This window comes from Asterias amurensis, chromosome 11 (assembly GCF_032118995.1).
Source record: "Asterias amurensis chromosome 11, ASM3211899v1".
In the NCBI taxonomy this organism is placed as follows: Eukaryota; Metazoa; Echinodermata; class Asteroidea; order Forcipulatida; family Asteriidae; genus Asterias; species Asterias amurensis.
In genome coordinates this window covers 10,168,582-10,194,488 of record NC_092658.1, presented here as the reverse complement: position 1 = coordinate 10,194,488, position 25,907 = coordinate 10,168,582, and the positions used below count along the sequence as shown (strand labels likewise).

Below are 25,907 nucleotides of genomic sequence, written 5' to 3'. Positions count from 1 at the left end.
TTTGTATTAGCATTTCAAGGGCACCAAGGCAATGACCAGGGGACACGGAGGCAATCGTCTTCGTTGCCTCCGTGAAGTATCAGGCCTGCACTGACTGGGCCCCTACATTTTTAAGTATTAATTTTCTTACTACATGCACATAAAATAATACACTTATTTCTGTGTGCATGTTGTTAAGAAAATTATACTTTGGAATTGCGAGATCAAAACAAAGCCAGTGTACATTTTCGTAATATTTTATTTAATTTGAGGGGCTGACCTTTTTAAAGCAATAAATTACAGTATTGGTGGTAGTTTTGTCGAAAACTTTACATCCGATATTGTGCGAATTTGACCTAAAAATTTAGATTTGAATTTTAAATCGACTTTTTTTTATAGATTCCAGAAAGTAAGGCACATTGAAAAGCTTGAGGACAATAATATAGAGTAATAAAAAATAGCTGCGCTTCCACGTATAAGTACTAATTTTCTTATGCATAGAAACAATAGTTTTAGAACTACGAGATCGAGTTGATTTACTGATTCTGCACAAACATTTTAACGTGCGTAATGTAATGTGTTGTAAACCAAGGAGTTTTTTTCACATGCGTATGGGCCTAAAGGCTTAGTTTGAAATAGCCTACCGGGGCAGATGTGGGAAATATATTTCGAGGACTGTACATTTGACGGTACAAGCATGGGATTTTGCGCACAGTCACTGTATTTCGTGAGAAAGATATTGAGCTATTATATGCCCATTGCAGATTTAGAATTTCGAAGACAGAATTACAGGTAAAAAAAAATGAGCAAGATGGCTGCGGTTGCTTTCATATGAAAATCTGGGATGGCCAACCAGTAACTTTTCTGTTCAGCATCTTAAAAAGACTGCTGCATCTGAAGAAGTGTGTAAAGGACATCGCACACCTGCATTCTGCATCTGATTACCCATCTTCTTATCTCAAACACTTGGGATTCTCAGCATTGCACATTGTACCTGTCAATGCAATTATTATTATACTACACAGCCAAATGTGCAGACCCCTTCAAAGTAGACATGGCCTCTAAGATATTTTTTCTGTCTCAAAATTGAATTTTGTTTCCGTAGCTAATGACTCCTTCAGTTGAGGCACTCTTGATTTTAATGAAAGGGTATAGGAAGTGGAGAGATATCTACGGGCAGACCATAACGAATTTCCAATCTGTATTGTTACCTCAGATAACCTTGCAATCAAATTGGTGTGATATGCAAATTTAGTACAAATTTACATATCCTCTCATAATGTTGTTGCTTCAATCAACTTCATTTGCAGTTGTGTTTTAAGGGGGTACAGCTATCTTCAAAACAAGTAAAAATAATTAAGGATTTGAAACTTTGCATATGGAAGTATAACAATAGGGGAGATTTGCTGTAAAGCACCATATTTCAATATTTGTTAATGATTGGTTTGAAAAGAACCAGAGTCAAGCATCCTCCTGAAGAATAATCGTTAATCTGAGAAGCGTTCCTGACAGTGTGACGCTTCTCAAGTTGAACTTTTTGGGCATAGGCCCTTACCAACTTTTGTTAACAACATCACATTCCTTCGAAGTGAAATGTTTCTCAAAATATTTCCCATAGGTCTTGGCCGACTATCGAAAGATCTCAATAGTAGACTTTTAACCCAAAAGTTGTTTTGCCACTAATTTTAAGAGTAAATACCAAAACGCACACCGAATTCCCTTTAAGTCCAAGAGGACATGTAGTTCGTAATCGCTGTGAAACAATTTTTAAGATTCGCAGGTAGGCTCCTTCTCTCTATTTTGATATTGTTTTTACGCATCTTTAATAATTATTTTCCCTCCTATTTGAATGTTTGTACATCTCCATTGAGACGGATATAATGTTTAACAATATTATTGGGGCAAACAATGAGTACAACAAAAATTGAATATTCTTTAAGACTACAGGTACAAAGAGAAAGGATGTAACATCAAAGGTTGCTAAGCAGTAGCTATGCAGTGGCTCGCAATTTGACCGTGTCCTCTGGGCATGGTCTTTATGCATGAAATAATGAAATTAGACACAGAACGTATCTTTGTAGTTATTTGTAAAAAAAAATCATAAGAGGACAATGGAGTTGGGAAGTACGCATTAATTAATTTTCAAATAATAACAATTTTGTGAAGTCACAAACTCGCTAACCCCTCATCCGCACCATCCATTAAACAAAATAATGTCATTATAGCAGAATTTATCAATAAAGCATCGTGTTTCGATATTTAATTTATTTAGTGTTATTTCAGGGGGAGGCAAATGATTAAAATCTCACTTCGACCACTACCATGTCACCATGTGTACTGGGGTCCTTCTTTAAAATTGCGGCAACCCGTCCGGGGGGGGGGACAAGTGGTTTGTGCAGACTTCTTTATGGAGTACAGGGTGGTGATATCACTCCGCCCATACTAGAATTATGATTATAGGGGGAAAATGGTGCTATTTGTCTTCAACGTTAATTGTATTAAACATCTTAAAGTAAACAAAAGTAAATTACTCTATTTAGCAAGAAAGATTTTTCACATTTTGTTTATAACGTTTATTATCAAAATTGGGGAACTTCATGTGGGTGTATGGTGGCCCTTTTCGAAAACACGGCTTCTGCTTTCGATTCGGCAGGCTACGATTCGGCTCCAGGCTCCGCCCTCTCGTCTGAAGTCCTGAGGGCATACGCAAAGCACGCCCCATAATTTGTCGAAACAACCGCGGGGCCATGCTAGCTTGGGCCGAGTCTGGAGCCCGAGCCGTTGTTTCGAGAAGGGCCCGTGTAAGCGAGGACATGCGCACACTGTGTGTTCAACTAAAAAAAATATGGCGCTCTTCGTGCAGCACATGTGTGAACGTTTTAGTGTATCAATTAGACGAAAGAAAACGTCTCAAAATGACATGTTTTTGCACTTGGAAAAGTTGACAAATGCCACAAGAATCGAGGAATATTCTGGTAAGTAACTGTTGCTATTTGAATTTGTAAATGCAAAAATAATTATGTTTTTCGTCGTCGAGTGTGCCTCATAAAAAAATTGAGCTGAAATGGCTCCTTAGAGCGCCCCCTATCGACAGGAGTAAGACAGGGCACATTCATCATCATAACATTGTTAGTTGAACCAAAGAGTATAAGGACAGAAACTGTGGGGAGAGGGGGAGTGGTCTGCACAATTTGTATCCTCTTACCAGTTTTCACGGTATCATGCCTTTTTCTTTGAATTGGGAAAAAAAATAATAATGCCATTATCAACCGATGCCCAAATTATCTTCATTTGTTAATATGAAGTATGCAATAATGATGGACATTGAAATGTTCACAGCACACACCGATCTTGGATGACTTCAACTGGCCCCATTTGTTTTGAGTTTTTCCTGTTTTCACAACAAACAAGAAAGTATGGTTTCCCAGAGACCTGGTAGGACGTCAGTCACTGCCACAGCAAGCAGTTGTCTTCATTTTATTCAAAATATTTTACAATGCAAACACAAATTTGACTACAATTTTCTTTATTTTTTACCTGATTTGAGAAGCTGAAATTATTCCGTTCATATATTTATAGTGGCCCTCACTATATTCCCAACGAGTTATGGCTAAGAAATATATCCATGGAAGAAATTATGTTTGAAAATATGTCGAAGTTCTGCACTGGCGATGTGATCATCATGTACCAATTGATAGTGTGACTCTATAGCCAGCAGTTGTCTTCATTTTATTCAAAATATTTGTTTATTAAATTTTAAAAATTACCATGGTAACTTGAAAAAAAAAAATAATAGTAATAATAATAATAAAAAAGTGTGAATAACTATTGGCTTTCAAATCTGATTTTTATTTTTTTAAATTTGTTTTTCTTCTTACTATTTATAATAAAGCGTATAAATAAACAGTGATAATTGAATCAACAAGCTGATGTTTAAATTTTAATACTAATAATAATATTGGTATGAGGGTTAAAAAATAAAAATCTCCAAAAATATTGGAAAATGATATGAGGCACATGGCTTCTTTAAGCCTCTGTATTTTTTTTCCAGAACGCTCAGCAAAATATTCAGTCATATGATTTGATCATCATGAATTGTGAATTGAAGTAGTGTTTGATGAAACTTTTTCGGTGGGCAAATATTTTTATATGGCCTCAACCATGGAGGAATAAATTCCTCCATGCCTCAACATTGTGACATATTTTTGAACCTTATAGAAATGCCCAAAATACCAAATTTTTTGCATTTACAAGTGCAAATAACCAGTGGAGCCTTACGTGTTTCTAAGTTTCGGTCAAGGGAGAGGAGACTCTTTGCTTGGCAAATAAAACCACACAATTTTTTATCTAGGGACTGTTTACATTGCGCACAGAGAGTGAAAAGATTTGCCAAGATTTTAGGGACACCTCGAAAACAGGACCTCCTACGATATATCAACCGATGCCCTATTATCTTCATTTGTTTATATATGAAGTATGCAAGCATAAATTAAAACTTGATGGACATTGAAATTTTCACACCACACACCGATCTTCAATGACTTCAACTGGTCCCATTTGTTTTGAGTTTTTCCTGTTTTCAAGGCAAACGAGAAAGAATGGTTTCCCGGTGAAGCCATACGTGAAAGAAATATCTGCAGTGACTGCAAGTGTTTTGTGAGACTCTGTGTATGACTCTTTAGCCAGCAGTTGTCTTCATTTTATTCACAATATCTTTTATGACATTTCAAAAATGACCATGGTAATTTGCAAAAAATTATAAAAAAAATCAAAAATAAATAAAAAGTGTGAATAATTATTGCCTTTTAAATCTGATTTTTATTTATTTAAAAAAAAAAAGATTCCCCTTAAATATTTATAATAAAGCGTAAAAATAAAAAGTGATAATTGAATCACCAAGCTGATGTTTAAATTTTAATGTTTATAATAATATTGATACAAGGGTTTAAACAAAAATCACAAAAACATTAGAAAACAATAAGGCACATGGCTTCTTTAGGCCTCTGTATTTTTTTCCCAGAATGCTCAGCAGATTGTTCATTCACACGATTTGATCATCATGAGATGTGAATTGAAAAAGTGTTATAAAACTTTTTCGGTGGGCAAATTTGTTTTAGATGGCCCCAACATTATGACATTTTTTTTGTACCTCATAGAAATGCCTAAAATACCCCCAAAAATCAGTAGAGCCTTACATGTTTGTGTTTCTATGATTTGGTCCAAGGAGAGGAGACTCTTTGCTTTGCAAGTCAAACTACACAAATTTTATCTAGGAACTGTTTACATCGCGCGCAGAGAGGTAAAATATTTGCCTCGATTTTAGGGACACCTTGAAAACAGGACGTCCTACGATATAGCATGGTGGGAGGGGGTGCATAAAGTGTCAGTTTTAACGCACGCTATATGTCCAGCCCAACATTGAATTAAATACATCTTATGCTACCAACCTCCCCTGAACAAATTGCCCCATTGTAAAGAAGCTTTATTATACCAAGGACGTCCTACCACTCAGGCTTTCACTACACCAACCTGTAAATTACAGGTTGGTGCAGTGAAAGCCTGAGTGGTAGGACGTCCTTGGTATAATAAAGCTTCTTTACAATGCGAACACAAACTTGACTAACATTTTCTTAATTTTTTACCTGATTTGGAAGTTGAAATTCCATTCATATATTCTTAGTGTCCCTTATTACACTTTCAATGAGATTGAGTTCACAGCTAACAAATATATCCATGGAAGAAATTATTTCTGAAAATAAGTCCAAGTTCGGTACTGGCGATGTGATCATCATGTACCAACTGATAGTGTGAGCTCATGTGCGCATGGCTTTGAGTGTAGTGCCGCAAATGGCATTATGTCGAGTGCAATATCTGAATATGACCCTTTTTAAATTTGCGCAAGCCAATCGTGCATACAAAAAAAAGGAAGAGGTAAATGAATTTTACGCTGTAAAAAAATTGCAGCTTGCGCAAATTACAAAAAGGGCTGTTACATCTCCAGTGATGGGTTTTACAACTTGCTGTCAACTGGTTTGGTGCTGTCAACTCACCTTCAACTCCTCCTATATATATTTAAAATCTGGAGGCAAAACCAGGAGTCACCCAAATTACAACTTGAGTCAAAGTTGTGGAATCCTATCACCACTGTGTTTTGGATGGCTGGTGGTACGGTGCACCCTACAATTTACAAACTATTAATTTTATTCTCATTCCCTTTATTTTATCTACAGATGAACTAATGAAGACAGAGATGTCTGGTCTTCAGTCACTGTGGCTGTCCATCCAACTGAGCAGAGATTTCTCAATCTATCAATTTTGAAGCCTAGGAGAGTCTCCAGAAATCTGCTTTTTCTATTCAATCAACGTCCTGATATACAGGTACGATTCTTCACATTACTAGTCCTGTGTTGAACCAACTGGTATTGGAAAATTCTGCATCATTCAATACTCAGGTTCTGTTTATGTGGTGAAAACAATCCAAATCAACCGAACTCTCGTAAAACGAGTTCTCGCGCTAAACCATGACTTCATACTCTAAAAACAGATCACTAAGTCTGCATACACTGCAGGAATGAACAATTAAATGGGCACAATCATCATCACAACATTGTTAGTTAAACTGTGATGAGAGGGAATGAGTTCTCGCGCTAAACCATGACCTCATACTCTAAAAACAGATCACTAAGTCTGCATACACTGCAGGAATAAACAATTAAATGGGCACACTCATCATCACAACATTGTTAGTTAAACTGTGATGACAGGGAATAGTCTGCACAATTTGTACACTTAGTAGGATTCTACATTTATTCAAATCCATAAGGTACTCATATCGGTATTTAAATATCATTGGAATCACAGCTCACAATCACTATTGGGTGATTTAATGCACATGCATACTTTTGCGCGACAGCCAAGTTGCGCGAAAGTGATGATGCCCTCTGTTGCCCAGTTACATTAAGGACATGAGACTTTCAACTCCATAAAGTTCATAGTTCATAGTTAAATTTATTTCCACTCAATCATTTAAAATGACAAAATATAACATTACAGGAAAGAAAACTTAGAGATTAAGTGGGGGAGGTCTCCTTAAAGCATGCTTGTTGGATGGAGACCCCCCCCCCCCTCCCCTGAATTTGTGTAATAAGTATTTATAAGAAATAACAATGCAAGAATTTACTGAAATAATTGAAGGCACACAATCTAGTTTATACAGGAAAAGACACAGATAAACATAAACAGGACAACACAGCAACATTGGTTCAGTAAATGGCAGTGTGGAGACGAGATAGGTAGATAGGTAGAGACATTATCGGCAGAAGTTGAATCAATTAAATAGATTAGTGGGCCTAATACAAACAGAAAACTGATTAATAATATAAAATAAGGTATTTTTGTAAGAGGACAGTTTTGGGTTTTTAACAAAAGATAGAACAGGGCTCTTGCATTTTTTAGAGTACCTCTATAAGTAAGTACGAATACTAAGGTCCTTAAAAAGAAACACAATTAATGGATTTGATTGAATGAACACTGGGAATATGGAAACCATCTGAGTGTCTAGTTGGATAAGAGTGGATTTGAGCATGAACATATTCTGGAAGGATTTGGGTAATTTCCTATAAATAAATTGATTCATAAATATACCAACTCAATGAATAGATTACTCACTAAAATGTTTAACTTTTCATTTTCTTATGTGTTTTGTCAACTTGTACAGATGTACTAATGAAGACCGCAGAGATGTCCACTTTTCATTAATGGATGGCTGTCAATCACACTGAGCAGAGATGTCACATAAGAGTCTCTCTCCAGCAGTCTGCTTTGACAACTCAAATCAACTTCAAATTTAAAGGTGCGAAACCAAAATGGATATAAACCATTAAAACAAATAAAAAAATATGAGCTTAAAGGAACCCGTTGCCTTGGATCAGACAAGTTGGTCTATAAAAAAACATTTGTAACCGTTTGTTATAAAATGCATATGGTTGGAAAGACGATGTAAAAGTGGAATACAATGATCAACACAAGCATCCCTCGAAATTCCCTGAAAGCTTGGTGAATTTTTTTATAATTAATTCCTTGACTTTCAGCCAAATCCTTCTTTTTGTTGTGTTTTCACAGTGGTTCCACTGCAGAGATATTCAGAGTGTCAAAGGCAAAGATCACATTTGATTCCCCCATAAAAAAAATCATAAAGTTGTGTTTAGCATCATTCTCATTGGACCTCTATGGTTCACTCATAGAGATAGAAAGTTGTTATAATTCTATGTCTGAAATGCATGCGATTTAGGGACCATTGCCTGCAAGGTCTGCTTCTAAAATAGATCCCTTAGCAGATTTACATTTCATCTAGTTTTTTAAGTATAGTTGGTTTTGGGATCCCCCAGAAGCCTATTTTTTTGGACCCCATGGTCAATTGTAAAGGTCAATATGGCTAAAACTAAAGACATGTTGTCTGGGCAATAACTCAAGAATGAGATTAATCTCAGCAGGGTATTAGTGTTTGTCAATACCCCTTTCTTGTTTCTTTTGATATACAGTGGGAAAATAAATTAACCTTGAATCTCGTTCTCTTTTTTCATCTACAGACCAGGTGATCCAAACGGAGGTTGTCAGATCATCCGTCATGTTGGCTCTCCATGTCGCACAGAGCAGAAGTAATGCTGAAGCTTAGTATCCAGTTATGACAACTCATTCAACTTCATGTTTGCAGGTACGATACAAAATTGATATTGATAATACAAAGTTGCAGGTCGAATTGGTGTAGTGGTATCTTTCCTACATTGCCTTCCACCTGTAGGACCCCCTGTCGAATCACTTCGGGGGAACTATGTGTATTGGGTTATCAGTTCCTACTTGTGACTGCGTGGGTTGGCCTTTGAATAATTTTCTGGGGTGTTTCTGCCACATCTAAAACTGAAACTTCATTCTTCATTGTCTTCTCTTCATAGAGTTCTTGGCTAATACAGTGATTAAGTTCGCTTTTCTGAGAGTCCTTGGCTTCACATTCGCAACCCCCCAAAAAATGAAATGAAATGAATCACATTTCTGACATTGTCAGTGTCACAAAAAAAAGTGAACCCACCCCAAGGCCAAAATAACATTGAGAGTTGAACTATTTTTCATAACTACCGCTAGAATCCTGTTTATAGCTTATACTAGTAAATAAAGTACCAAAAGTGAGCTGAATTTTGTTCATCATATAGAACTGCCAAAATGTATTCATTCTTGAAGCTGTTCATTGAGTTATGAGTGCAGTGGACACTATTGGTAATTACTCAAAATAATTATTTGCATAAAACCTTACTTGGTAATGAGTAATGGGGAGAGGTTGATAGTATAAAACATTGTGAGAAACGGCTCCCTCTGAAGAGACGAAGTTTTTGAGAAAAAAGTAATTTTCCACGAATTTGATTTTGAGACCTCAGAATTAGATTTTGATTTTTGAGGTCTCAAAATCAAGCACCTGAAAGCACACAACTTTGTGTGAAAAGGGTGTTTTTTCTTTCACTATTATCTTGCAACTTCACCGACCAATTGAGCTCACGTTTTCACAGGTTTGTTACTTTTGCATATGTTGAGATACACCAAGTGAGAAGACTGGTCTTTGACAACTACCAATAGTGTCCAGTGGCTTCAATTTACCTCTTCAAACAAATTTAAAAATGATATCTGCCAGATGTCACTTGTTACATATCTGCCAGGTTACATGTCTGAAGATTGAAATGAATTTGATATATGTACATGGCTTTATTGTGGGTATGTTCAACTTTTTTAACCTTGTTTCATTTACTCAGATCAACTAAACCAGACAGTTGAGAGTGTCAGATCTTCATCCAGAGTGGGAGTACCTCCTTGAACACATCAATCAACTCTACAGGTACGACACATTATTGTGTCAAAGATAAATAAAAATTAAATATTTCTTGGGATAACCCAAGTAGTTTGGGTTAATATCCTGCTGTTCCTTGGTTACTAGCGTAAAAACGCTTGCAATCTTTCAAAATCACTGATAGCATGGGCCAAATTCACTTTTCTATCTATCTTCCATTCAGTACATTCCTCCAGTGGAGTTTAATTGTATTTAATGAACGAGCAGAAATGAAAACGTTTGCCTTTTTATCATGGCTTGTAGTAAAGAAGCATAATGTGTGGCGATATTTACTAAACTCTAAAGAGTACTTGTTCGACTAAGAGTTCAACCCTCATGTGCCTCAATCATTGAGTAGCATAGAAATCCCCTACAATCTTGGCTTCTAGATTAGTGGCTCTGATGGCCAACTTCAACTTGGAAAGTTTATTAAGTTTTAACTTGATATACAAATTGTTATACCGACTACTACGTGCAAAATAAGATTGTCCACAAACTTGATTTTGCCTATAAAAATTACATATAGTAGTGCAACATGAACATGCACAAGTTCCAATAAATTTATTGAAGGTATTAAATCTTGTTCTTGTTCCCTTTTTTCCATCTTCAGTGAGGTCAACTTAATCCAGACAGAGAGTGTCGGATATTCTCAAGGAGTTTGCGGCCCATCATACAACCATCAGTATCGATGCCTCAACCTTTTTGTATAGTTTGTATTATTTAGTTGTAGATAAGACAGGTATAGATTTTAGGTTGTTAATTGTATGGTTAATTGTTCACACTTTCCATTGTGTTTAGAATTGATCACACTTTCCCCTGTGAAATTCTGCACTTCCCCTGTGTTTTGAATTTCTTGCACACCCAACTTGTGTTGTGAATTTCTTCCACTTCCACTGTGGTGAGTTGCTCATACTTTCACCTTGTGTCGTGAATTATCAAGTTTATAAACTGAAACGTTGTCTAGGGCTGAGTTGGAAGAATGTTTCGCTATCTGTTCTAGCACATTCATTCTATGTAGATGTATGCTGATGTATGGAGTTGACAAACTTGGTTGCCATATAGTGGAGCCGGTATGGGAATTTTTCCCCACAGGGGTTTTTGCCCATCTCATATATCAGCAATTAGCAGGCATGCAATAACTGATTTGTATGGTTTTGGTTTCTCAGCCATAAAAAAAAATTCAAAAACACAGCACAAAACATTGCTGTGCTTGGAATTCTGGAAATGTCAAATCTTTTATCAAAATATAGTGTTGCATGACTGAAATAGGAGACACTTTAGTGTCTAAATTCTTAGGAGTCAAACAAAATTTGACTGTTTATTTATTAGTTTAATATTTTGGTAGATCATTCAACGTTTCGGGTGTGCCAGGGTGCGTCACACTTCCTTTGTGTGCTGAGTACATACACTTTCACTAGTGTTACTCTGAGTTGCTCACACTTCCTTTGTGTGTTGAGTACAGACACTTTCCCTTGTGTTACTCCGAGTTGCTCACACTTCTTTGTGAGTTGAGTACATACACTTTCCCTTGTGTTACTCCGAGTTGCTCACACTTCTTTGTGTGTTGAGTACATACACTTTCCCTTGTGTTACTCCGAGTTACTCAAACTTCTTTGTGTGTTGAGTACATACACTTTCCCTTGTGTTACTCCGAGTTGCTCACACTTCTTTGTGTGTTGAGTACAGACACTTTCCCTTGTGTTACTCTGAATTGCTCACACTTCCTTTGTGTGTTGAGTACAGACACTTTCCCTTGTGCTACTCTGAGTTACTCACACTTCTTTGTGTGTTGAGTACACACACTTTCCCTTGTGTTACTCTGAGTTGCTCACACTTCCTTTGTGTGTTAAGTACAGACACTTTCCCTTGTATTACTCTGAGTTGCTCACACTTCCTTTGTGTGTTGAGTACCGACACTTTCCCTTGTGTTACTCTGCGTTACTCACACTTCCTTTGTGTGTGGAGTACAAACACTTTCCCTTATTTGGTTAGCCACTTTCACCTACTGTGATTTGTGTTTAGAGTTGCCCACACTACCCCCTGTGTGGTATACTACTGAAACGTCCCCTTTAGTTTATAACGATCCATCCCTATCACACTCAAAGATGTATGATTCAGATTCGTACATGCCAAATTCACAAAACAAAATCTTTGGAAATCATAGAAAACGTTCTCTTGCAGATAATCAGGGCACTCTGATTGTCTTCTTGAAAAACAGTTTTACTAGTCAGAGAGCACTCTGATTTAAACTGTTAACAGATATTTTAAACAAAACTTTGCAGAACTTTTGGATCTTGATTAAATGAAAAATTCTAACTTATTCTTATTAACAATTAATTCTGAATCATACGTCTTTGTACTGTTTAAGTTACATGTACGAGCTGCTCCTACTAAAACCGAGACCATTAAAAAGAGTGAAACTTAAACAAAATAATGACTTTTCTTGCAAGTAAAGCCATTAACTTTGTTTCAATGACCAAACATAAAAATAAAAATCATGGAAATCTCAGTAAAATTTTCAAAAAGTAATGACTTTTCTTGCAAGTGAAGCCATTATTTTTGTTTCAATGACCAAGCATAAAAATAAAACTATGGCAATCTCATTAAAATTTTCAAAACGTAATGACTTTTCTTGAAAGCGAAGCCATTAAGTTTGTATCCTTGACCAAACATGAAAACAAAACTAGGGAAATCTCAGTATCTTGCAGAGATATGAAAATTTCTTTAAAAAAGAATTGCAATATTTGTTTTTTTGTTGCTAATATCTTTCAGATCCTGAGGGAAAACAACAGTTTTTTGCTTTTCTTCAATTATGTTTGCTTGAGGGTCAGGGTTTTTTAATGAAATTTTCAAGATTTAAAACATGGAGTCATTGTGTAGGAGCAGCTCATTTTGATGGATTTAGTTAATGTATGTTAGGGCCTCATCCAAACCCATGAAAAACTCGCAGAGTTGTGCAAACACCTGTGCCTGTTGGTGGACCCCCTCGGCTGCCTGGAACAAGTGGTGGTCCTGCGGGCCCGGGTGCAATGGAAGGTATGTTCTTTGTTCAGTGAAATTCTTTTAGATGCACAACTAGTGCTCTCCTTCACTGGTGTAATGCCTTACAAAATTTGACGAGCTAGAGCAAGCATTTTTGGAAGCATACATTCATACTAGGGCCTGAGCTGGAAGGTAGTGGTTGGTCCCTAAAAAGTTCTGGTCGGCAAGATCTCTCAAGACGTCGGGATGAGGGCCCCTTATTATTTAGCCTTTTGTTGGTCACGTCATTCTTTTGTTCTTGAGTAAACAGGTCTGTACTGGGGATCTTTTGAGATCATCAAAGGTGCCTTGAGATGTCTTCGTTTGAGCCAATGGAATCTGGACCCAGTGGATGATGAGGACTTCTATCCAGTTGATGATATGAGGGCTGGAGAAACATGTTCTGCTTGGTCATGCCACTTCACATCCAAAATATCTAGTAAGAACATGAATTTTATTGCCTGTCGATACCAAAGATGACATTGGATTCCTATAATTTGTAGTTGTTTAAGTTGGATGTTTTTGGAAGAGGTCAAAGGTCAGGTCTATGTCAAGGTTCTTAGGGTCTGGTCATGGTCAAATTACTGCATGAGATCACAGATTTAGTTTTCAAAGCAATACCAAACAGAAAGTTTATGATGAAAGTTCTCTAAAACTTTTAAGATTCACAACTAAAACTTAACATTCAAATATTATCTGAGACAATGGTTTTAAAGAATTTACTAGGTAGAACTAAATTCATTTCCAATGCAGCGACTAAACAAAAAGTTTACCGTAATTGATAAAGTTTATACTTGTGACATTCCCAACTAAATCTTATTCTAGGATTCAAATTTTAAAATCAAATATAGGCCTATGTGGATCTAAACACTTGCGAGGTTAGCTTTTAAATCTTTGGAGAGTAGATTTTTTAAATCAGACTAGGGTAGAACTAAATAAGTGTTCAAAACGTCAAAACAAAACATAGTTTAAACTTCTCTAAAAGCTTGTACATTCACAACTAAATCTTCTAGGATATGTGGATTTTAAATTCCAACTATAGATAGATCTAAACACTTGGGACATTTACATTTCAATCTTCTGAGAACAGTGTCTAAAATCAGACTAGATAGAACTAAACAAAATTTCAAATAAAATCCAAACAAAAAATTATAAAAGTTTACCTTTTTTTAAAGCTTGGGACATTCACAACTAAATCTTATTTTAGGATATTAATTTAAAGGTCACAAAAGGTAGAACTAAACACTCGAGGCATATTAACTTATGGTGGGTTGTTTTTTTGTTTTTGTTTTTTTAATTAGACTGGGTAGAACTGCACAAATGTTCAAAGCATTGTTCGTACATAATGTTGATTGCAATTGTTTATACATATCTACAAGCTTGGGAAATCACACTTAAATCTTACATTAGGATTGACAGAAGAACTAAATGCCTAAAACGTTAACATTTAAATCTTATCTGAGGATATGGTTTTAAAATGATACTAGGTAGAACTAAACTGCAGTTTGTTCAAGTTCAAGTTTGAGCAAGCATGTTTAATGTAATTTTTCAGCTAGGGGTGTTTACTTGTTCAACTCAGTCTCCATTTTGTGTCAAAGGTCATAAATTGGTCAGCCAGCATTTAAATCATTGCATGAAAGGTCACAGGTCATTTCGAGGTTTCAAAGGTTGCAAAGTTTTGTAGGAACATTTACAGCACAAAGGCATCTTGGCATCAGGCTATTATTGCAAGCATCCAATAGGTCTAGTCTTTTAAGTATAACTACAGAAAAAAACTAGTGAACCTATGTGTTACCCAAAACAGGGGTTTGATCTTAAAAGCCAAAATTAGTTTTTGTCACCAAGAGCAAAATTTTGAGTCAATCTTTGACAAAAAGTGAAACCATTTGGTCATATTGTTTGATACTAATTTGAAGGGGAAATCAAATTGTGTTGTGCTTTGAGAATATTTCAGTGCAAACCAAGTGAAAGTATTCATTCAAAACCTTCAATTTAGGAAACAGTTATGTCGCAATTGCAAAGAAATTCAGTCCCTCATTTATAAGGCAATAATTTGAGGGGAAAACAAATGCAAAACACCATGCTTGTAATTTTTCTTAGTACAAGCCCAGCAATGTTGTCGAACAAACCAAGCGAAAGTATTCCTTAAAAAAACTCAATTTTAGGAAGTAGTTGTGCCCCAATTTCCAAAGATCTTTAGCCCCTCATTTTATTAGATAATAATTTGAAGGGAAAAAAAGTTGGGTCTGTACAAAAGTTTTGTCGTACTGTAAGGTCAATAATATTTCAGTGGAAAAAAAACAAAAAAACAAAAGTATTCCTTTCACAAACTTCAGTTCACAATTTAGGAAGCAGTCTGTTGTTTCCTAAGTTGTAATGAAATTTTTTCCTCATTTTATTTAGTTCCTTTTTCCTACTTCAAGGCCAACAATGTTTGGTTGTAACCAAAGTATTCCTAATAAGACTGCAATTTAGGAAACAGTTGTGCCCTAAATTGCAAGGAAGTTTAGTCCCTCATTTTATTAGATAATAATTTGAAGGGGAATTACATTGTTTGTTTTTATTCTTTTGCTTGCTGCTAGGCCAAAAATGTTCACTGCAAACCAAGCGAAAGTATTCCTACCAAGTTCTCAATTTAGGAAACAGTTGTGCCCTAAATTACAAAGATCTTTATTCCCTCATTTCATTAGATAATAATTTGAGGGGGAATCAACGGCATGATTTTTCTCTCTCTTGCCGCAAGGCCTAAAATGGCTGACGCAAACCAAATTAAAGTATCCCTTTTAAAACGTCATTTAAGGAAACACTTGTATCCTAAATTGCTTTTTTTTTCTTATTAGTCTTTTGTGAACATGTGTCTCTTTATTATAATATTCAGAGTTTTTTTTAATCCATAGTTACAGTAGATTTTTTGAAGTGTTATCCTTATCTTCATTATTACTTTCTCCGAGCACAAATACTGAAAATCTCATACAAATAACTCCAGGGGTTGACGTTTACTTTAGGGTCGTGTAGTAGTCTCAAATTTGGTCTATTTTAGGATGGTAGACGTTATATGAATCCAATGTCATCTTTGTTATCATTAATTGGCAAACATAGTGAGAAATTGTCACTGTTCAGCTTACTAAAACTGTTCAAAAATTTGCGACGTTTGCGTCAATACGTTATGCATTTTTCCCAAAGCCTTTGGTACATGTAATGTGTTTTACACGTCATCGTCAATTTGATTTTTAATCAAAGTTGGCCCAAAACAAGTTCAGTTGTAGCCATTTTGTTAGTTGACTACATCCGAGCGTTCAAATTGCAGCCCAATGGAAAGCAAGGGGGAAATTAGTGGCCAGTGCAAGATTTGTTTCTCCAACCAGCACACCATCATCTGGATAGAAGTCGTCATCATCTGTCAAGTTAGGATCCCATTGGAACAAGCGTCGACATCTCCTGGCACCACCAGTGCAGCTTGGTTGCGAGACAACAATCGGTGAAATCTTAGGCCCTTGAGGGCACCAGTTCATTTAAGCAAGCAACAACTACCTTCTGCTCAACACTTGCATCTAAAACGAAGCGCAAAATTGCGTCTAGCTCGTGTATATTTTGTAAGACATTACAACATTGAAGTAGACACTAGGAGTACATCTAATTGAACTTCACTGAACAGAGAACATATCGACCATTGTACTTGGGCCTTTGGGTCATCACGAGTTCCAGGTGGCCGAGGGGGTCCACCGACAGGCACAGGTGTTTGCACAACTCTGCTTTTTTTTTGGCCAAATTTTTTAATAAAAAATTGAACATGACTCTCCTTGTATCTTGCGTTTTATTTGCCTCAACCCTACCCCCCCCCATTTATATTGAGGGCCCATCTTGTCCTGGTGGAACCCTCCCCCACCCTGTAGGGACCAATGGGCAAGTCCCCACAGGGTGGGGGAGGGTTCCACCAGAATAAAGTGGACCCTCAGGCAGTCATTTTTGCCCACAAATGCAATTAGGTGTGTATACAAGTCGCTTTTAGCAAGTAAATTTGCGCAACGAAACTCCCATAAAATTAATACACACCCAATCTGTTGCATTGTGGAAAAACATGGCTGCCAAGTAGACGAGTCAAATAATGAGACAAACAGAGTTAAATAGCATCAGCCTTTATTCTTGTACACATAAAATAACACTCACAATTTGATGAATACACATGTTAGGGCAAAATTTGATAAAAATGTAAGCCATTGCATTTTAGAACAAAATTTGATAAATTCGCAAGCTTATAGCCTTGTTCATTTTGAGACAAAATTTGATGAATACGCAAGCCTTGTTGCAGTTTAGGACAAAATTTGATGAATACACCTTGTTGCATTTTGAGGCAGAATTTAATGAATATGCAAGCCTATATATAGCCTTGTTGCATTTTAGGAATTTGTTTTGATAGGACGCAAGCCTATAGCCTTGTTGCATTTTAGGGCAAAATTTGATAAATTAATTCGCAAGCCTATTATAAGCCTTGTTGCATTTTGGGGCAAAGTTTGAGCAACATTCGATAAATACGCCTTGTTGATAAAAATGTAAGCCTTATTGCATTTTTGGACAAAATTTGATGATTACGCAAGCCTATAGCCTTGTTGCATTTTGAGGCAGAATTTAATGAATACGCAAGCCTATAGCCTTGTTGCATTTTAGGGCAAAATTTGATAAATTCGCAAGCCTATGGCCTTGTTGCCTTTTAGGGCAAAATTTGAGAAAAATTTGATAAATATGCAAGACTAAAGCCTTGTTGCATTTTCATGAAAAATTTGAGCATCATTCGATAAATACGCAATGCCTTGTTGCATTTGAGGCAAAGGTGAAAAAAATTTGATAAATACGCCAGGCTAAAGCCTTATTGCAATTTCAGGCAAAATGTGAAAAATTTGATAAATATGCAAGGCTAAAAGCCTTGTTGCATTTTGAGGCAAAATGTTAGAAAAATTTGATAAATATGCAAGGCTAAATAAAGCCTTGTTGCATTTTTGCGCAAAATGTGAGAAAAATTTGATAAATATGCAAGGCTAAAGCCTTGTTGCATTTTCATGAAAAATTTGAGCATCATTCGATAAATACGCAATGCCTTGTTGCATTTGAGGCAAAGGTGAAAAAAATTTGATAAATACGCCAGGCTAAAGCCTTATTGCAATTTCAGGCAAAATGTGAAAAATTTGATAAATATGCAAGGCTAAAAGCCTTGTTGCATTTTGAGGCAAAATGTTAGAAAAATTTGATAAATATGCAAGGCTAAATAAAGCCTTGTTGCATTTTTGCGCAAAATGTGAGAAAAAATTGATAAATATGCAAGGCTAAAGCCTTGTTGCATTTTGAGGCAAAATGTGAGAAAATTTAATAAATATGCATTTTGAGGCAAAATGTGAGAAAAAAAGGATAAATATATGCAAGGCTAAAGCTTTGCGCATTTTTGCGCAAAGTGTAAGAAAAATTAGCCTTGTTGCATTTTCATGCTAAATTTGAGCAACGTTCAATAAATACGCAAGGCTAAAGCCTTGTTGCATTTTGAGGCAAAATGTGAGAAAAATTTGATAAATAGGCAAGGCTTAATGCCTTGTTGCATTTTGAGGCAAAATGTGAGAAAATTTGATAAGTATGCAAGGCTAAAGTCTTGTTGTGCTTTTTGAGGCAAAATGGGAGAAAATTGGATAAATATGCAAGGCCAAAGCTTTGTTGCGTTTTCATGCTAAATTTGAGCAACATTTGATAAATACGCAAGGCTGAAAAGCCTTGTTGCATTTTGAGGCGAAATGTGAGAAAAATTTGATAAATATGCATTTTGAGGCAAAATGTGAGAAAAAAAGGATAAATATATGCAAGGCGAAAGCCTTGTTGCATTTTCATGCTAAATTTAAGAGACATTCGATAAATAAGCAAGGCCTTGTTGCATTTTGAGGCAAAAATGTGAGAAAATTTGATAAGTATGCAAGGCTAAAGCCTTGTTGCATTTTGAGGCAAAATGGGAGAAAATTGGATAAACATGCAAGGCTAAAGCCTTGTTGCATTTTTGCGCAGAGTGTAAGAAAAATTAGCCTTGTTGCATTTTCATGCTAAATTTGAGCAACGTTCAATAAATACGCAAGGCTAAAGCCTTGTTGCATTTTGAGGCAAAATGTGAGAAAATTTGACAAATATGTGCAAGGCTAAAGCCTTGTTGCATTTTCATGCTAAATTTGAGCGACATTCGATAAATACGCCAAGGCCTTGTTGCATTTTGAGGCAAAATGTGAGAAAAAATTGATGATTATGCAAGGCTTAAGCATTGATGCATTTTGAGGCAAAAATTGGATAAATATGCAAGGCTAAAGCCTTGTTGCGCTTTTTGAGGCAGAATGGGAGAAAGTTTGATAAATATGCAAGGCTAAAGTCTTGTTGCGTTTTTGCGCAAAGTGTAAGAAAAATTAGCCTTGTTGCATTTTCATGCTAAATTTGAGCAACGTTCAATAAATACGCAAGGCTAGTAAAGCCTTGTTGCATTTTAAGGCAAAATGTGAGAAAAAATTGATAAATAGGCAAGGCTAAAGCCTTGTTGCATTTTCGTGCTAAATTTGAGACACATTTGATAAATACGCAAGTCTGAAGCATTGATGCATTTTGAGGCAAAATGTGAGAAAAATTGATAAGTATGCATGGCTAAAATTTAGCCTTGTTGCATTTTGAGGCAAAATGTGAGAAAATTTGATAAGTATGCAAGGCTAAAGCCTTGTTGCATTTTGAGGCAAAATGTGAGAAAATTTGATAAATATGCAAGGCTAAAGCCTTGTTGCGCTTTTTGCGCAAAATGGGAGAAAATTGGATAAATAGGCAAGGCTAAAGCCTTGTTGCGTTTTCATGCTAAATTTGAGCAATATTCGATAAATACGCAAGGCTGAAAAGCCTTGTTGCATTTTGAGGCGAAATGTGAGAGAAATTTGATAAATATGCATTTTGAGGCAAAATGTGAGAAAAAAAGGATAAATATATGCAAGGCTAAAGCCTTGTTGCATTTTCATGCTAAATTTGAGACACATTCGATAAATAAGCAAGGCTGAAGCCTTGTTGCATTTTGAGGCAAGTGAGAAAAATTTGATAAATTAGCAAGGCTAAAAAAGCCTTGTTGCATTTTGAGGCAAAATGTGAGAAAATTTGACAAATATATGCAAGGCTAAAGCCTTGTTGCATTTTCATGCTAAATTTGAGACACATTTGATAAATATGTCAGGCTAAAGCCTTATTGCCTTTTCATGCAAAATTTGAGCGACATTCGATAAATACGCAAGGCCTTGTTGCAATTTGAGGCAAAATGTGAGAAAAAATTGATGAATATGCAAGGCTTAAGCATTTATGCATTTTGAGGCAAAATGTGAGAAAAATTGGATAAATATGCAAGGCAAAGCCTTGTTGCATTTTCGTGCAAAATTTGAGCAACATTCGATAAATATGAAAGGCTCAGCCCTTGTGGCATTTTCAGTCAAAATTTGATAAGTACACAAGGTTATGCCTTGTTGCATTTTCAGGCAAAATTTGAGCAACATTGGATTAGTACACAAGGCTGGAGCAAAATTTGAGCATCATTCACTTAATATGCATTAAAGCCTTGTTGCATTTTCAGGCAAAATGGAGCAAAAATTGAGCATCATTCGGTAAATGCACAATGCTAAAGCCTTGTTGCATTTTCAGGAAAACTTTGAGTGGATAGATATGCAAGGCTAAAGCTTTGTTTATATATTCCGACAAAATTTTAACAAAATTTGAGCAACATTGGATACATACGCAAGGCATTTTCATGAAAATTTGAGCAACATTGGATAAGGCCTTGTTGCAATTTCAGGCACAATTGACGCAAGGTCTTGTTGCCTTGTTGCATTTGCAGGCAAAATTTGAGCAACATTGTCTAAATTCGCAAGGCTATACTGTTGCATTTTCAGGCAGAATTTGAGCAAAATTTGATAAATACAAAAGGCATTTTTGTGAAAAATTTGAGGAACATTGGATTATGGCAAAATTTAAGCAAAATTTGAGCAACATTGGATTATCACGAAAGGATAAAGGCATAATTTCAGGATAAATTTGCATGGCTATACTTCTTGCATTTTCAGGCAGAATTTGAGCAAAAATTGATAAATAGGCAATGCTAAAGCCTTGTTGCATTTTCAGGCAAAATGTGAGAAAATTTGATAAATACGTCTTGTTGCATTTTCGGGCAAAATTTGAGTAAAATTTGATAAATACGCATTGCTATGTAGCCTTGTTGCATTTTCGGGCAAAATTTGGTAAAAACATCAGTTATGTTCATGATCAACACCATCTTCACATTTGCTTCACATGTTGATAGTTCCAAGGCTGCAACAGGTGTCAGCACTCCATTAAGTAGAGCTTGAATCTCCCTGGGTTCGTTCATTCAGGCCTTGCTTCATTCATTCAGGCCTTGCTTATGAACTGACACTGTTATTTTTGGTGCTGCTTCGTGGGTGACAATTGGTCCTTAGGAGATGCAGTTGTTAATACCACCTCGCAGTTGGTTCATATGTAAAATAAAGCAATTATTCTTGCATTAGGCTTGTTTTAATAATCTGATCAATTCAACAAACTTTTGTTTGATGGTTTTTCACAACATGCACTACATGAGGAAAGAACAAACAAAATGGTCAATGGTGTTTATGATTGGCAAGAACCTGTATCTCTTTTGGAAAGGTGTAAAAAGACATTTTGGTTTATTTGGGGGGGGGGGTACTCTGATGAGCAACAAGCCGGGGCTCCGCTTAAGCGCTTGAATACAAAGGGGCAAAGACACTTCTGGGGGGGCGGGGCTTTCAATGTATCAAACTTCACATTATGCATTTTTCAACCTCATTGGGGACAAGAGGGTGAGAGAAAGGGTTTTAAGCAAGAGTTGGCTCCTACTTAATACTAAAGTTAAGCACAGTGTCAATTATTCTAACAATGCATCAGAAATGCTATGAGGGACTTAATATCCCGGCACTTACAGGCTCACAGCTAAATGTCTAAGTTTGTCTTCGCGGTTGTATAAACTCACCTGTATAGTACATGATGGACACATCGAGCTGTCGGTGCCAGTGGTCTTCTTGATAAATGGAATGATTGGAGCTGTCAGCAAAAGGTACACGTCTGAGAGGAATAAAAACAAGTGAACGAGTTAAAGTTATTTCAACAAAATGTTGTTCCCTTAGAAACACTGGACACTATTGGTAATTACTCAAAATAATTGTTAGCACAAAACATTACGAGAAATGAATTCCTCTGAAGGAACATAGTTTTTGAGAAGGAAGTAGTTTCTCACTAAAATATTTAAATTGAATTCAAGACCTCATCTGAGGTCTCGATTTCAAGCATCTGAGAGCACACAACTTTGCGTCAAGGGCGTTGTTTTCCCCCATTATTCTCTCACACCTTTGATGACCAATTGAGTTCAAATTTTCACAGGTTTGTTCATGTATGCATATGAGAATTCAAGACTGGTCTTTGACAATTACCACAGGTGTCCAAAGACTTTAAGCATCTTTAAGAGTGAAGCGTTGCTAAGAGAAGCCAAAATGTATGGCACCATTTACATGAGCACTCAATCGAATGCATAAATCCATTGATCAGTCCTGTCACTACTGAGACATCTCGCTCCTATGACCAAATGCTGCCCCCCCCCCCCCGCCCCATCCATGCAAATTTTAAATTTATTAAAATAGTTTGCTGCTAAACATAGGAAACTTAAGCTACTAGGGCAATCTCGGTGGTCTGTAGTTGTGTAGACATTTAATTTATAACGGCAAAGGTGGTGAGTTTGAACCCCACCCGAGTAATATGCCTTTTGATTTTTTTTTTCCACCTGAGTGCCAGCACACATTTGTATAGGTCAAACTAAAATAATCTTCTTCATCCCCGATGGAAATTTAACACTTATTAGCAAACAACTGCTGCCAAGTTTACTGCATTTGTGTATGTCACAATGTAGTTCAACTTGTACCTTTATTTTGTTACTCACCTGTATATAAAATGGACCAGTCCTTATTTTAACTTACCTTTTTACAAACTTAGTGGAACAGTCTAAACTAGTTTAGATCACCAGGTACATGTACATTCAGGCAGTGGATTGCCTCATGCACTGTTAACCAAGTGGTATATTCCTTTCGTTAAAATTAGCTTTTGTAGCACACACATTACTTGTTGCACCATTAGTTACTTTGTTCATATAGTGGAATGTTTCTTTAAACCTTTAAACCTTTAAGTAGGGTTTCATTAGGCTTAACGTAGCACGTAGAAGTAACAATAAAATTGAAAACTTGTTGTTTCTCATGTTTACCTTTTCTCTGAGACCTCATCTTGATTATAACTTGATTACGGATCCCCAGGCAGTTACATGCTTAGTGGAAATGCAGGTGTTCTGTGGCAGAGATCCCCTCACTATAAAACACAAACAAGTAAGAAATTTATATGGTAAATTAATCTTCCTCCTCCAGAAATAACATTTTTGGTCTTCAAATGTTGTTTGGAGTAGATGTTGGGGTACGCAGGCCCGTAAAAAAACTTTAAAAAAGAGAAACAAAAGTCCGCCCCACAACAGAAGCACAAAAAACACCTAAAAACACAAAAAAATTCCCCCCCACCCCTCAAAAACCAACAAACATTTATGAAATACAATCTGTCCTCCTTTTAAAAAAGCCCCTAGAACCCCCCCACTCAAAAAAATAAATAAATAAAACAAAAATCCACATTTGCCCCCCCCCCCCCCCCCAATCATTCCTGGACTCTCAGCCCAATAGAGGGTGGATTTAAAAAGGGCCATAGCACACTTAAAATTAAAAACACACAAAGATGCGCCCTAGGTGCATGGCAGAAATTCACCCTGTTAATTATCATAGTGTTCACATTGTCTATTTTCAATAAGCTTGTAACCACCCTAACTCATTGCCCATTCAAAGCTGTCACGATTGCCCCATAAATAGTGAACATGCTGGATTCCCTCTACGTATTTGCCACATATTGAGCTAAAATGCCTCAATAGAGCGCCCCCTGGAACGGAGTAGGACAGGCATGTACAACTGGTTGGGCACAACCATCATTACAACATTGTTAGTTGAACTTTGACGAGAGGGAGTGGCCTGCCCATTTGTACACATACATGTATATGGTGCTACATTTATTCAAGATTATCTCTTCCAAAAACTGCGCAATTTGACGACAAATCCATATTAGTACTTATAAATTTAAAGTTCGGATAATCTTCCGGTCGTCGCCACCAATGGCCTCAAAAGAACTTGTAAACAACTCATTTGTGAATCTGAATCTGCATGTGTGGTCAAACGATTGATTGTGGGCAACTTGTACACTTGGTTTATGAATATTAGGCAAAATAAAAAAAATAAAAAGTTGATTGCCCTGCCCGCATCCTTTTTGGGGCCGCATCCTTTTTTTATACTATTTTTTATTTTTTATTTTTGTAAAAAACAAACGAAAAAACCAACATGTTTTTATCCATCCTTTCAAAAGGACTGGCCTAGGGGCTTTTCCCGAAGCTAGCGTGATGCTCTCAAACACGTGTAACCGTCTGTTTCGTAAAACCAAATGAGTGAATGCCTATTTAGCAAATCCTTTTAGTGTAATAACAATCCGACCCTGTTAACATCATGACCTGGGTCCTCATGCAACAAATCGATATGTAAAATAAGTTTGCAGTGGGTTCAAACTGAAGAATGGTGGCCTGTTTGATTTGAAATACTAAGCGACCGCCTTGGAAAAAAATAATAAATACAAAATAAAGAGGCCCTCATCCTCCTCTTTTGGAAAATGTTGCTTTTAGTATGTGTCATTACTAGGAAGTGAGACTTTCAACTCCATATGCTCGTTATGGGGCTGTCATGTTGGGTGGGGCAAGACTGAGTTAGGTTGTCTTCAAATTACATCAAGAAGAAAAATCCCTGAAACATTAAACAAGTAAATGAAGCCATAGCACCCACACACTACAACAAATGAAATTGGAAACATTTTCCAAAATCGCCACCAATTTATCCACCTTAATTAGCGTTTTTGGGCGTTTTATAAGGCTTCATTTAGTCTTCATTATGCAGTGCCCGAATCTACAGGTAAACAGGTAATGTTTAACATGTTGCCACGCGTGCGTTTCGAAACTGCCGCCGTGTCGAACGACATTGTCTATTGTTTGCCTCATTTTTACCGTTTCAGAAACTCATAATGAAACGAAAAAAGTATTCTACGAATGCTATAAAGCATACTCTACTCACCTCTTTCATTGTTGTAGTTTTTGTGTCGACTTAATTACATGTAAATTGTGGAAGAACATGAGAGAAAATTCTTGATCCTTCAGCCATTTTGTCTTGCAAGAGGGCACACCACGTGAGAAATTTGCATATCACGAACGTCCCCGGGACCGGGACAAGCCATTAACGGTGATACCAAAGCAAAGACGTTATGAGAGAGCTTTATTTATGAATGGACGATATAGTATTAATAGTAAACATTTATATGTTATTAAATTTGATAGTTTAGCTATTAGAGGATTTTAAAAACTGTTTTGGAGAGTTTTTTAGCAAGTATTGCGGAAGAAGGAGAGTCGCGATGTTTCAGCCCTAAATGAATACCCCCATTGAATAATGGAACGTGCAAGCTATTTCGGTATGTCCTGGATATGATATCCAGGGGTTGGGGGGGGGGGGGTAGTAGATTTTAGCAAAAACAATGGGAGGTATCATTGTATGCATGTAACTAATCTGCAATCTGCAAGATTTTAATTTCTCTGTACCTCAGACTGACTAAATGAACAACTGCTGGTGATTAGTGCAAATAGAAAGTGTGAACATGTGTTTGAGGCAGAGGAAAGAAGGGGCGGGAGGGCGAACTGGGGGGGGGGGATGCTGTCTTAAAGACACTGGACACTATTGGTAATTGTCAAAGACCAACACCAGACACTATTGGTAATTGTCAAAGACCAATCTTTTCATTTGGAGTTTCTCAACATATGCATAAAATGCATACAAATAACAAACCTGTGAAAATTTGAGCT

General features: G+C 36.5%; 1 long non-coding RNA gene and 1 pseudogene across 1 annotated transcript; one reads left to right on the top strand and one right to left on the bottom strand.

Moving 5' to 3' along the window:
* LOC139943751 (dynein regulatory complex protein 11-like) overlaps window positions 1-16,665 on the top strand; it is a 47,856-nt pseudogene extending 31,191 nt beyond the window's left edge.
* Window positions 16,666-17,040: 375 nt separating this feature from the next.
* LOC139944114 (uncharacterized) lies at window positions 17,041-25,229 on the bottom strand. Its single transcript, XR_011786919.1, has 4 exons — window positions 25,129-25,229; window positions 23,190-23,290; window positions 21,912-22,003; window positions 17,041-21,385 (listed from the first exon to the last, which is right to left on the bottom strand). It is a non-coding gene; the product is annotated as an uncharacterized lncRNA (long non-coding RNA).
* Between the last annotated feature and the right edge of the window lie 678 nt (window positions 25,230-25,907).